Source organism: Antechinus flavipes, chromosome 1, assembly GCF_016432865.1.
Source record: "Antechinus flavipes isolate AdamAnt ecotype Samford, QLD, Australia chromosome 1, AdamAnt_v2, whole genome shotgun sequence".
In the NCBI taxonomy this organism is placed as follows: Eukaryota; Metazoa; Chordata; class Mammalia; order Dasyuromorphia; family Dasyuridae; genus Antechinus; species Antechinus flavipes.
In genome coordinates, this window is record NC_067398.1 from 151,154,178 (window position 1) to 151,169,190 (window position 15,013).

The window sequence follows — 15,013 nt, forward strand, 5'->3', positions numbered from 1 at the left end:
GAGGATAGTATTTTTCATCATGAGTCCTTTGAAATTATCTTGAATCATTTTCCTGAGTAGAGTAGCTAAGTAAGTACACACAGAGAGACACAGACACCTAAACAAGTATATATTCTTATTTATTCTACACATCTTTTTATCAGTTTTTCTCTGGATGTAAATAGCATCTTTCTTCTTCTGTCCTTTATAGTTAATTTGAGTATCAAAGAGATCTTAAAGGAAAGGGAAAGGGACCTGTATGTGTCAAAATGTTTGTGGCAGCCCTTTTTGTAGTAACTAGAAACTGAAAACTGAATGGACGCACATCAATTGGAGAATGGCTGAATAAATTGTGGTATATGAATATTATGGAATATTATTGTTTTGTAAGAAATGACCAACAGGATGATTTCAGAGAGGCCTGGAGAGACTTACATGATCTGATGCTAAGTGAAACAAGCAGAACCAAGAGATCATTGTATATGGCAACCATAAAACTATACGATTATCAATTCTGATGGACGTGGCTCTCTTCAACAATGAATTGATTGAGATCAGTTCCAATCGTTCAATATGGATAACAACATAGCATTTTCATTCTTTCTGTTGTTGTTTACTTGCATTTTTGTTTTCCTTCTCAGTTTTTTCCTTTTTAGATCCGATTTTTCTTGTGCAGCAAGATAACTATGGATATGTATACATATTTTAGATTTAACATATATTAGAATACCTGCCATCTAGGGGAAGGAGTGGTGGGAAGGAGGGGAAAATTTGGAACAGAACATTTTGCAAGAATCAGTGTTGAAAAATTACCCATGCATATGCTTTGTAAATAAATAGCTATAATTAAAAAAAAGATACTTATATTAAAATTGTGGACTTTCTATATAAAAAAAGATGTATACTACATTTTGTTCATAACATCAGGCTTCCAAGTGAAAAAAAAATCAAACTGAGAAATCAGAATTTCCAGTGTTGTCTTTAAACTACTGTAACATTGTTGTTGGTCTTGTCCTCACCCAAGATAAGGGCTATGCAATCCATAAAACACCTACTTCAAAGCAGAAACAGGAACATCAACCCTTTTTGGGATTACTCAATTTTTGTTCAAAGTTTTTTCTACAGAAATGGCAAAAAAAAAAAAAAAAAAGTATAGCACAGTGGACAGAGGACTGGATCCTGAGCCCACATTTTATCCTTGCTCCTCTTTTGCTATATAATGGGCTCATATCCAAACATATATACTATGACCCTGTTTTCCTTCCTTGTTAGTTGTTATTAATGTTCAGTTCATTTTGAAACCCTGTAGTTGTGTGGGGCTATGATTTCTGGATTGGTTTGGAGTAGTTTGGCAACAATAACAAAACCATCATTTCAACTTTGAAAGTTACATTTTGAATTTATGTTTTAAAAGAAAAGCAAACATTACATGATAAAGATTCACAATTTCATGTATAATCCTCTTTTTCTATCCTCTGCATATGGAAACTCCTATCTTATTCAGTGTTTAAATTTAGTATAAAAATAAAAATAAAATAAATATAATGTGTCTGTTCACATATACCTGACACTTAATTTGCCCAAAGGTCTTACAACATTTCTTTTTTATTAGTTATTATTTTTTTTAAATAATAGCTTTTTATTTTCAAAATATTGGCAAAGATAGTTTTCAGCATTTGCCTTTGCAAAACCTTGTAACAATACTTAGTTTTTTTTAAAGTTAACTTTCCCCTCATAGTCTCAGAAGAAAACAAAGTAAAGATGAGGGGAAAAGAGAGGACTCTGTCTATTGGTCATATAAAGCAGCTAAGTTCCTTCTCATCCATTAGGAAATATATTTGAATTTGTTTTTTAAGATGAAGGAAAAAATATTTTATTCAAAGAAGAAAGCAAAAGCCCATTGTAGATAGACAGCATTTCCCAACTAAGCAGTTCAATGCAAGTTGTAAGAAAGATCTTAATCTTTATTCCAACTTAGATGCAACTTGCAGTGTTTGAGCAAGAAGCTTATTAGGTTACCAACACACAGCATAGGTAAGTAACCTCAACAGGGTCTGTCACAGGAGATCCAGGCGGCTATCCCAGCCTCAACTGTATGATCAAAAAGAACAGTCAGAGCGTGGATGAAATGAATCCCGACATGACAAATGCATTTTTGAGTTGCTTGTGAAACATTCATGTTATTGACCTGCTGGGAGCACATCCACAGGGAGACCAAATCCCCAGGGTTCCATGGATGGGGAGAGGGGGTGGAGGTAGACAGGGAGGATGCTTTCTCTGCACATATCTCCCCTCATTTAATTTAGAAGACTAAGCCTTTCTTTGAAGCAAGCTGTTTCAACTTGAATTCAACATGAAATGAATAGATCTTCAGTGGCCTGATCAGGTATGTTGTAATACCAGAAAGTACTTTCAAAAGGGAAAAAATAATAATAAACCCATAATGGAAAAATGAGCATCTTCCCTAAAGTCCTATCAGTTATTACTAGATATGTTACAGAAATTGAGCTCCAAGTGCCTTTTCACAGAAGAGGAGGCTATTTGCTCCTTTCTAATTGCTAGACTAGGAGTCATTTGTCTTCTGTGCATTAGAGTTGCTCAGCCCCTTTCTTCCTTTGCTTGAAGTTTCATCGAGGCAATATGCTTAATCAATGTTTGCCAATGTTTATGGTCTAATGCTTGCTGACAGCAGGTGCAGGAAAAGTAAATCCCCATCTGCATAAAAATCTTCCTTAAATTCACCAGCCCACTGTTTTGCTGTAATTTTAGGAGACAGGTGATTTTTCATGGTACCTTTCTAAGTTACCTTCCCCCCCTTTCCCTTCTTTTATCCCCCCTATAGCTGGCTCTATTTTCCTACCTGCTGTTCTCAGAAGTTATGGCCTTATTTGTAGCAACCGCCAAGATTTGCTCCTTCTAGTTTATTTATCTGGCTTGTTGATGAAGTCTCCCTAGTGCCTGGTCTTGACATGCTGGTCTTGAAAATTGACTTCATCCCTTAGTAATTTAGGAGCTATTGCTGCCATGTCAGTTAAGAGGGAAGTGAGGAGGGGGGCTGGTTTGGAGAGAATCCTTTTTAGATGTGGGCAGAGATCCCCAAATCACTTCTCTGGCCCAAAGGATCTATAACCAATTCAATACAATGAAAGGGGATTTCACTGCAGGAATTCCATTAACCTTAATGAGAGTCACATGGCTAATTACCCATAGACCTCACTGGAAATGTGCCTCTAACTACAGCCTCCTCATCATCATTATCTATTTACTGAGGCACTCAAGGTGGCTCACCTCTCTGCTCCCCATTAGGAAGGATACTGCATCATCTTCCAGAAAGACTCTCCTTCCCCCACCCCATCCCCATTTTCGCCTTTGTAGTTCATTTGGATGCAGCTTGTTCAGTTTTGTCTGATTCTTTGTGATCCTATTTGGGGTTTTCTTGGCAATGATACTAGAACGGTTTGCCATTTCCTTCCCCAGCTCATTTTACAAATTAGACAATTGAGACAAACAGGGTTAAGTGACTTGTCCAGGATCACACAGTTAGGAAATGTCTGAGACCATATTTGAATTCAGGAAGACGAGCCTTCCTAAGTCTAGAGTCTTAGATAGAGCAGATGCTCTATTCATTGTAACACGTAATTCCTTGGACACAACTGCTTTAGCCAAAATGAGGGATGCATCATGAGCTTCAACTGAAAAAAAGGGGAGGCTTAACATCCACCACAGCATCGTATTCTAGTAGCTGGTGCTTCCCTGGCTTTTGCCTTTTCTTGCCTGGAAGACTTCCCTTTCTTTCATCTGTTAGTGACACACTACCAAGAAAGCAGGTTTATCTGAATCTTAGGCAGCAAACCAATCCTACAAAACAGGAAGAGGGAAGCTTTGACTCGGGTGACAAAATTGACTCCATTGTATAGTTCTTTGGGTCCTTAAGCTATGGAACTAAAATAAACCATCTTGAATGGAATTCAATTCAATTCCTGAAACATTTATTAAGTCAATTAAGAAACATTCACCAAACACTTACTATGTGCCTGCACTATTCTAAGGAGTGAGGATGCATACAAAAAATAGCAGAGAAAAGCCCTCACTCTCAAGGAGTTCACAATCTAATGGAGGAAACTAATGCAAATGACTGGACCAACAAGGGATAGATTGAATAACTAGGAGGTGATCAGAGAGAAGGCACTAAGATTATAGCGTTCTAGGTAAAGCTTCTGGTAGAAAGTAGAACTTTAACTGAGTCTTGAAGGAATGCAGGGAGGCAAAAAGGCAGAGAGAAGAGAGAGGGCATTCCAGATATAAAAGATGACTATTGAAAATGTTGTATGAGGCAGATTTGTTTTTACCAGACCTGTGATTTTATTGGTGTAGGGAAATCCCAATGAGAATCCTCCTTCAGTTCAGATCAGTATCTATTATATAACTCTGAGTCACTTGGAAACTGAGAAATGGAGTGATTTCCCTTGTGCACTGAACCAGAATGAGATGGAAGCAGGACTTGAACTCAACTCTCCTTGATTCTGAAGCTTGCTCTCTATCAACCACATTAGGGCTTAAACTTTTTCCATTTACTCCTTTTCACCTGAGAAATTTTTATTCAACCTTGAGGAATATAGATATATAAAATAGGCATACAAATCAACAATACAGGTAATAAATAATAATTTCAAGATCCTCACATTCAGTTACGTGACTCCATGAGGAATTGTGACCCACAGTTTAAGAAGTTTTCCATTATACCACAATGTCTTTCAAAAAAAAAAGAGGCAAAACAAAATAAAATAAAAACAACCCAAACTGCCATGGTAAAATGTCATGCAAAATGTGAAAGATTACTTCTGGGTTGTTTATGATCATGGAATCAATTTAAATTCTGCTTCTGACTAGTCAGCTACATGATCCTGGGTCAGGTCTTGAACCAGCCAGTGCCCTAAGAAACTTGAAGACTTCCAAACTACACAGGGGCATTTTTCAGTGGCATTGGTAAAACGAGCCTCCCCTGTGCACTGAGCCAGTTTTTAAAAATTGTGCGAGGCAGGAACCCTTCAAGGACATGAGTGCTTGGGGACAACAAAGAGAAGACATTTTAGAACATCTGCATGGGGGGTCACACCAAGACCACAGCATCTTCACTCTTGTGGGTTTGTATAACTTCCACACTTCACTACCAAAGCCTGTGTAGGGGTCAGCTAAACTCTCTTAAGAAGAGATAAGCAAAAATGTGAAAGGGGAATTGAGCTCGGGCTCAAAGACCATATATATATATATATATATATATAAACAAGCTGAGGAAAAAATTAAACAAAGCCCTGAGAGGCATCTCAAAGCAAGATGCAGAGGAAAGCCACAGTAACTCAGGATCAATTGTGTCAGTAGATCAAAGCAAAGACCTAGTGTGGTGAAGGAAAGCTGGAGGAAGGAGCACGGCAGAGCATTAACTAATATCAAGGGACACGCATTCCTGTGTTTTGGAGTAAAATGAGAAATTTTTCTTCCTAAGATGATAAGATTAGCTTTGGAGTCAAGATCAACTCAGACTGGGAAAAACAGATGTCTTTACCTAGCAAAGACCTGGAAGAAAGAGTACATTAGCTTTTGTGAGGTGGGGTGGGAAGGAGATTGCAGTGCTGTCCATGTACAGCTATTTCATCATTTGCAATAGTTTCCAACTCTTTGCAATCTTATTTTTGTTTAATAAAATTTCCTTTCCCAGCTCATTTTATAGATGGGGAAACTGAGACACACAGCATGAAGTGTCTCGCCTAAGGTCACGCAGCTAGTGAGTATTAAAGCAGATTTGAACTCAGGCTCCAGGCCTGGTGTTGTGCTAGCTAGCTGCTCTGTATATTTCCACAAGGGATGTCTCAACAGAACTAATGGGGAAACACTGACCATCTCTCTAAGGATTCTTGACTTGAGAGGGGGCAGAAGAAAGGGCTCTAACAAAGTGGTTCTTTCTGTTTTCTGAGAAAGAAAGGACTAGACCAGAGTTCTATCAATATACTGCCTTAAATGTTACTGGTCCAGATTGGCTCAGAACCAAAAAAACAAAAACAAAAAACCCAACGCTCCCGCAAATCCCCGCCCCCCCCCCCCGAAAAAAAAAACAAAAACAAAAACAAAAACAAAACAAAAAACAAAGCTGCTTTCCTGGCTGCTGTCTCTTAACTATTACACGAGAGTTGAAGAGTTGGAAATTGTAAAGGCTAAATTTTGGCCTTAATACTCCGCTCTCCTCCCTGAGTAGGGCCCAGCTCCTGTAGGCCAGTTGTCTAATGGGAAGCTTTCCACATGCAGTACCATGCTGAGAGGGCCTCTCTGCTTACCTGGCAGATAAGCACGAAACCTGTTTCTCAATTTTAATTTAGCAGTCTTAACAAATTTATTGTTGGATGGGTATCAGGACTGTGGAGTGATGGGAACAGGAGTGGCAGGAGGGTTTGGCAGAACCAGCTGCACATATTTGGCTGGGTTCTATTTAGAGCCCCAAAGAGGGCCACGGCATGATGTGTTGCCAATGCTGTCTCCAACTGCTGGGAATCTATCTTTTTTGTACATGGACCCTGGAGATGGTGCTATGAATGAACCAGACTCGTCCATATGGAATCCATAAACCCATACAGCCTTCCTGCGTGTGTAGGAGAGTCGACAGTCACCAGGAGGGGATTTCATGGAACTCATTGCTGCCTGGAATGGCTATCATTCCCATTAAGAAGAGAATGACACATCCATACAAAGACAACTCTGATAAACTTGGCCCACAATAAACTAATCCCTGGTCCCCAGGGAACAGACTGATGTAAACAGAAGAGAAGTATTCAGAAGAACAAATGTGATCAAGCAGATGGTTCAAAAGGTGATTGAAGCATGCTATAATGGGCATGGATGAGTGGGATGGGGGTAATGTGCTGTCACTGAGCATTCATCTAAGAATGCTTGGTGTTTTCTGGCTTTTTATAGAAACTGTTCCTCAAATCCAAGCTGCAAGGCCATTGACTATCACTATGAGGCAATGTGGTGTAGTGGATAGAGTCAGAAAGTTTGAGGACCAGTTCTCGTCTCTGACATTTACTGGTTGTGTAACCTTAGGGAAATCTCCTAAAATCTTAGGTTCTTTACCTGTAAAATGAGAGAGATGAAATATGTTAATTCTAAGAAACTTTCTTGCTTTAGCTCTACAATACACATAATTATAACTGTTATCTGATTTATCTTCATAACAACCCTAGCCAGTGGTTCTCAAACTTTTGTTCTCAATATCTTCAGGTTGTTAAAAACCTATCGAGGATCTGTTCAAAGAGTTTTTGTTCACATGGGTTATATTTATAGCTATTTGCTTACTATATTAGAAATAAAAAATAATTTTGAATTTGTAGATCTTCTGAAAGGGTTTCAGAGACCCCAACAATTCTTTGGATTACACTTTGAAGGCCACTGCTGGGCAGTAAGTATTAATATTATCCCCATTTTGCAGAGGAAGAAACTATGGCAAACAAACAGGTTAAGTGACTTTCCCAGAGACACACAGTTAGTCAGTGTCAGAGGTTATATTGGACATCAGGTCTTTCTGACACAAGCCCAGCACTGTACTGTGCCATCTACTTGTCCCATGATGAAACTGGAGCACAGAGAGCCTAATGTTTGTTTCTGAAAGATTCTCTGGAGCTCCATGTACCTGAAGGGTCATTTCACTGAAACCTGCCCCTGTCACTCATTCATTTTATGAGCTTTGGTTCAAAGGTACCTTCTAGCTCTCTGCCTATGATTCTGTAATGATGCTGCTTCTCTATTGCTTTGTAGTTTCATGGGTCAATTTTGCTAGAGAAATAAATCGAAACATGAAAAGTCCTTGTGATAGGTTATGGAATATCCAGTCACCAAAGAGAACAAAGCTTCAATCAATTCAGATAGCTAACATATCAAACAGACCTCTAGCCTCTTTATCAACTCTGACCCATGGCTTAATTTCATTGGCTCTCAGCAAGTACAGAGATGGGAGTCATAACCCAGAGAACAATTTTCTTCTTAGAAACTATCCCCCTGAATCAGAGTATTTGGCACAAGGCCTTGTGAGTAGTAGACATTCAATAAATCATTGCTCAAAGAATGAAATTAACCCATTTATTCCTGAAGTTATTTAAATTTTTTCTCCACCTGTGCTTTTTTGTCTGTTTTAAATCCCACTATGCATAATGACAGCAGGGAATTGAATTTTATTTGGAGGATAGAGCAGGCTCAGAATAACAAAATGAGTGCCAGTTTTAATAGAATGGCCCATCGTAGTGGAATGAGATAGCCTAGGATAGTCTAATGAGATAGGCTTAATCTCCCAACAAGGATATGGCAAGTACCTACTGGGGTCCAGTGGAAAAAAATACTGGACTTTAAGCCAGGAAGACCTGCTCTTGAATCCTATCTCAGACACTTAGCAGCTGTGTGACCTTGGAAGGCCTCGGCTCCGTTACATGTAGAATGAAACTAAAAATAGCATCCATCACCTAAAGTTGTTATGAAAGTCAGGTGATATGAAGTGCTTTGCGAGCCTTAAAGTTCTATAAAATGTTAATTTTATTATGAATTAATTATTTGGATAATAGTAAATAATTTAATTTTAATTATTTAACTACTATGAAATTCTTTAAGGTTCAGTTTCCAAGTCTGAAAAATGGGAATAAGATGTACACTAGATACCTCAAAGAAACTCAAAGGTATCTCAATCCTGTCCATCTATGCCCCAAAGGAATCCCCATAGCCTCCAAGGGTCTGGGTAAGAGAGCCAATGGCTTGGTTCCCAGCACTCAGCACAATGTCTGGCACATAATAGGTATTTTAAAATGCTTGTTGATGGATTGCTTGGAATTCTTTTGAGGTAGAAGTGAGAGTTTTCCTTCTTCTGCATATGTTTCCCTTCTCCTCTTACCTGCTTTTCTTCTTTTTGACTCCCTTCTTTCCCTGATATTTTCTAGAGCCAATGGCAAGGGTGTAATTTTTCTCACTTGTGTTTACATTTGGTTCCTGGGAGGAGCAAATCACAGCTCAGAGTGCTGTGGAATGTTAAAAGAACTAGTATGTCAAGAATTCAAACCCAATTCTAGCCTTGAACATGAAGTTGCTGCACTCACCTGTTCTGGTCAATGGGAAAGGAAACTGCCCACCGAGCAAGTGAAGACACCGAGAATATAGCATTTGGTATTGTTTTCAAGCCCTAACAGACTGCTGCTGCTTGTAAAAATGCAAGAATACAAAAAGGACCATATAAACAATGGGTGTTGCTATTATTGTTTACAACTTGTATTTATCTTATAAAATGTTACTACTGCAAATAATTGTATCTTACTTGTTAATTTGTAAAGCCAGTCACTGGGAAATCTTTCATACCTTATAACCCATAGAACAAATAAACAGGAGATAAAACACAGGAGGTTCTGTGGGGCCTTGACTGAATAATCAGTAGTCAGGAAGACCTGAGTTCAAGATCTGCCTCTGACACCAGCTGTGTGACCCTAGGCAAGTCATTTACCTTCTGAATTTCAGCTTCCTTAGCTGCAAAAAGGGACTAATAATAACTATTATAATTACACTGAAGATCCGCTATGAGGCTGAAATGAAACAATTCTTGTTAAGCACTTTGAAAACCTGAAAGTACTGTGCAGATTCCAGGATTCTTGAAATTATTATAATAAAACATTTTTCTGAATGCTCAACAAATAGCTATTGCATTTTTCCATTAGCAATTAAATAATTATTTTATCATTAATTCACTTAATTTTTTAAATGAGTAAATAAATTTCATTAAAATAGGATTTTTCTCCTTTTTAATGGATCATGTATTCCTATACAAGAGGATATTATATACATATACACATATATATATATATAGGACATATTATATCCTAATTCACTAAAAATATGAGATTCCTCTATGGGATCATGGGATCTCTGGAGTTTTAGAGGGCAACTTTGGCCTTATTTTGTTTGGTTCCATCCCTAAAAGCAATTGTTGAGTATCTTCAACCCTGCAATGTAACAAAGTTCTCCTCCCACACTTTCCAGCTACTATGTCTCATGTTCCCTTAATGTATGCTTCCCGAGAGCAGATGCTGTATTCTTTGCTTTTATTTGTATCTTTGGCACTCTTGGTACATACTAGCCGTTTTTAAAAATATAAACCCAGTGTAACTGGGTTCAGATCTAGCTTTTGCACATAGCCCCTGGGAGTCACTTAATCACTTAGCTGTGTCAGGCAGTTCTGAAAGACTTTTCTTCAGACAATGTGCCAGTCTATGTTGGCAAAGGGTGTCCCTTCAACAGGGAGTTTCTCATAACAATGATAGATCCTGGGTCATTCCCTCCCAAATAAAAGAGACTCCGGTCTATGGGAGTGGAAAATGTCTAATGAGCAAGTGATGACTCATGAAGGAATATTTGTAAAGCACTTGGCACAGTACCTAGCACATAGTAGGTTCTTAGTAAATGCTCATTCATTTCCCCTTTTCCTTTTTATATATTGGCATATTGGCTTGAACTAGAAAAATGGATGAAGGCTCTTTAGTAGAAAAAATAATTTTTGGAACTAATTTAATTTTCAAATATTCAGCAAGCATAAAAATAATAGAGAAAATTTTTGAGCAAGGACTTTTTTTTGGTTACAGAATTAGCAAGTCTTTAATCTTAGGGAAGCGCGTGGATTTATTACTTAGTAATTATTGCTAAGTAATTACTTAGTGATTAGATAATTAAGATACATCAGTGACTCTTCCATCAGTTTTCTGTATGGCCCTGAGCAAGTCACATAATTTCTTAATTTCTAATTTCTTTAGCTTTGTTATTTTTTAAATGAGAGTAAAAATGCTTCTGCCATTTGCCTTGCCCTCTCACCTGTTCCATACCCATGTGATGATAATGAGCTTTCTGAACAAAAAAATCATCAAAATATCTGTGAAGTATTTGGAGCTCCTCAGGGAGTCGCCTTCTTATTGTCTGCCCTCTATTCAGTGACCTGTCGCTTTTTAGGTAGTCTGATTATTCCTCTTCAGATGAGGCTCTTTCACAATTATACCCTTTGAAAAATCTCCCCCAGTGGTCTGCCAGAGATGGAAGAGAAAAATTGGTTATCCTTTCCTCCATCTGAGGGATGCCATGGTTTGGCCAGAGTGCAGGGGCAGAGTCTCTGACTCTATGGCTCATAGAGTCTTTTCTGGAGGAGAGTCCTGCAGGCTGGTGTTAATTTCCTAGACTTTAATTCCATTTATTTGGAAAAGAGAATTCACGAACTCTCACCCTGATCTGCCTTGTTCAGAAGCCAGCTGTGTTAAGTCATTTCTATGCCAGAGGTTGCTGCTTGGAACTTCTTGATCCTTATTTAGATTCACTGAGTCCTAAATATCAACCATGGGCCTGAATGTTCTACTTTGAATGGGGACTATGGAAACTTGAGTTTAAATTTCAATGGAATTTAATCAGAGAGGAGTTAGATGGTGCAGTGGATAGAGTACCAGTCCTGAAATCAGAAAGACCTAAATTCAAATTTATCCTCATAAATTTAATACTTACTAGCTCTGTTACCTTAAGCAAATCACTTAATCCCAACTGCCTTGCCAAATGATCCCCAAAATTCTGCCTCTGATGTTTATTAGCTGTGTGACTCTGGAGAAGTCACTTAACCTCTCAGTCTTAGTTTCCTAAAAAGATTAGACTAGATGGCCACTAAGGACTTCTAGCCCCAAATCTCTTACCTAAGGATAGGTTTTCTAAACTTTATTTTTGCTGTGACTAGCAGTGGTAGAATAGTAGGATGACATACTGAATGATGAATTCTGAATGATGAATACTGAAAAACAAAACATCCCAACACATGTGACTGGAGGACATTTGAACTACTGGGTTAAAGGTCTTCCTCCTTATTTTATAAGTAATTTTCATGCTAGTAGCATTTTTCTAACATTTATATCAGGGAAGTGAGTTGACATAATTTGCTAGGTATGTAATCCTCCCCAGGGGTCTAGAAGTAGAGCTTTATAATTATACCCATTATACAGATTAGGAATTGAAGGCTTAAGATAAGTTGGTTGGTGTTTCAGATCTTTGGTGAGAGTAAAATTCCGTCTGGCAGTTCTGTGTTTTGTCTCTTAGTTGATGCTGCTTCCTTTCTTTTTTGCTCCCCTAAGATTCTATAACTTCATTTTTATTCTGTGTAGCATAAGCGCTAGCTTGCCATCTGGAATTAGATTTAACCACGGATATTGACTTCATCCTGCCAGACATAGAGCCAGCAATGTGAATAAGCCAATAAGGAACATGATGTATGAAATCACATGTCCTAATTTACTTTGGAGCCGCATTTAAAGCCCATGAAACATCCATTGTAATTTTTCCACTGCCCAGTCAAGGCCCACTGGTGCCACAGGCTGAAAAAGCAAGTCAAAAATCAAGGAAAGACACATTTCCAAGAGAGCTGCCTGCTACACTGTACAGAATCTGCATTGTCTGAATGAAGCAAAATGATGTGGAACTTGTGATAGCCGGAACTAGCTTTCATGCAACACTTAAATGATTGTGAAACACTTGGCAAATATATCTTGTTTTACCTTCACAAAAGCCCTGGCTGATAGGTGCCCTTATAATCCACATTTTTCATATGAGCTTGGACTGGAGCGGAGAGGAAATTTGAGCCGGCTGACCCACCGGATGCTGTCTCAATAGGGCCAGGCAGGAGGTGATGAGGTCCTACACCAGTCGTTGGCAATGTTGGAGCAGAGAGAGTGGGGAGTTGAGAATGAATCCTAGTTTAGCAATCCAAGGAGCTGAGAGGATGATGTTGCCTTGCACAGTAATAAGGAAAATAAGAGAGAAAGAGATGGGAGTTCCTCACAAGTCCCCACATATCTATGAGGTAAATAGTACTTCTGACACTTTAGGGAAGAAGAAACAACCAAATTTACCTGAATTTCTTATATTATCTAACAGTGCATTTTTACAGTCACAAACCTGAATTCCAATACATTATGCAGAATAAGTTACTTCTTTGGACCTCAATTTCTGTAAATTCCCTTGCTATACGAAGTTTCTAAATCTATGACTCAGTCAATCAGAGGCTGAGGTCAAAATGGGTGGAGGTGTTTCTGATTCTACTTCTGAACCATCATCCTCAAACACCTGAGAGGCTGCCCTGTAGATACTTCCTTCATCTCCAACTCATCACCCTCCTACCTCCATGTCATGTTTAGTGTCCACCATGAAATGTTACTGAGGGAACTTCCTTAAACTAATCCTTAATTTCCTTCCCAGCAGTACCAAACTAACCCTCAACTCCTCCCACACAGATTCTAGCTAAATCCTAACTCCTACTCCACATTTCCCAGCAGATTCTCAATCTAGTTCCCTGGATTTTCCCAGCAAATGCTAGATCCCTTTTTCTGTACCTTCTAGTTCCCAAACTTCTACTGGGCAGTGTGTAGCTCATTCAGGTGCTCCCTGCTGAAGCTCCCAGTAATGTAATAAAAAAACCAACATGATGAGGAACTAGAGAAAACAGAGGAAAAGTCTTTTTGTGTTGGGAAGAGAATAGGGAAGGTGTTGATGAGTGGGTCAAATTCTACAGTGTGATAAAGAGACGAGTCAGAAAGAAGGCCACTAGATTTAATGATTATAAGATTATTGGTGACCTAGGAGTGGTTCTTAATCCAGGGTCCATGACCTTTTTTTTATAATTTGAAAAATGCATTTCAATATAATTGCTTTCTTTTGTGACCATGTATTTTATTTTATGTATTTAAAAAACCATTATTCCAACATAGTTTACACTAACAAGAGGTTCATAGAGTTCACCAGACTGATATAGAGAGAACATGTTCATTAGTGAAATGAAGGCAAGAACCAGATTACAAGGGGTCTAGGAGAGAGTGAGTGTTGAGAAGTGGAAGCATTGATTGCAGGGAAATTTTCTGAGGCATAAGCACTGAAAGAGAGGAGAATTGGATGGGAAGAGGTAGATAGTGAATGGAGTAGAAAAGTTAAGGTAAAAGATTTTTTGATATTAGGGAGATCTGAGCTTATTTATCAGCAAAAGGAAAGGAGCTGGGGAAATAAATGAATAATTGAATCAATGCCTAAAAAGCAATAATTAAATGTTTAATATGAATTAAGTTCTGTGTCAAATGCTGGAGATACAAGACAAAAATGAAAAAGTCCCTGTCTTCAGGGAACTTATATTCATATTTTGGGAAAAGTTGACCTACTGAAAAAGTTGACCCTCTTAAGTCCCCCTAGCAGGCCCTAAGGTGGTACTCTAAGTGTGGAGAACTTATATGTTCCTGAATACATTTGAAGCACATTATCAAGGAGTATGACTTGATTCTTTAACTATCCTGCCTTAACACAGTGATTGAACCATAGGAAACACTTAATACATGATTGTTGACTTGTTGATACAGCTCTTTCAGAATGTTGTCATTGTTCAGTCATGGCTAACTCTTTCGTACATCATTTGGAGTTTTCTTAGAAATGATGCTAGAGTAGTTTGCCATTGCCTTCTCCAGTTCATTTGACATATGAGAAAATGGAAGCAAATGGGATTAAGTGATTTACCCAGCATCACCCAACTAGAAAGGTAGAATTGGAATTCAGGAAGATGTTACACCTCCTAGTTGCCCCTCATATTTCCAAATAATAAAGAAATCATATAAAGAGTTTCAAAGAGTCATTTGATTCAATTTAAGTCAATTCAACCCAGCAAACATTTCTTAAGAACTCATCCTGTAGAAATGTATTATGCTAGCCACCAACAGGCTATGGATGAGAAATTACAACCCTTGCTATTTCCCACTGAAGTTCTAAAATTCTATGATTTTATAATAAAAACCTTCCCACAACATCATTTCCAAGAATGTTCTGACTGGGTTTTAAGCTCCAGAAAGTCAATGTCTCTGGACAGATGTTTCTCACATTGATAGGGCCAGCTTTTCCAAAAATCTCTTCTAACTCTGAAGTTCTTTGCCCCCAGTGACCTATCTATCTATCAGCCAAAGCTAGT

General features: G+C 38.3%; 1 long non-coding RNA gene across 1 annotated transcript; it reads left to right on the top strand.

The window, feature by feature from the left end:
- Window positions 1–6,500: 6,500 nt before the first annotated feature.
- On the top strand, window positions 6,501–9,690 carry LOC127550649 (uncharacterized). Its single transcript, XR_007950917.1, has 3 exons — window positions 6,501–6,838; window positions 7,359–7,426; window positions 8,949–9,690. It is a non-coding gene; the product is annotated as an uncharacterized LOC127550649 (long non-coding RNA).
- Window positions 9,691–15,013: the final 5,323 nt, after the last annotated feature.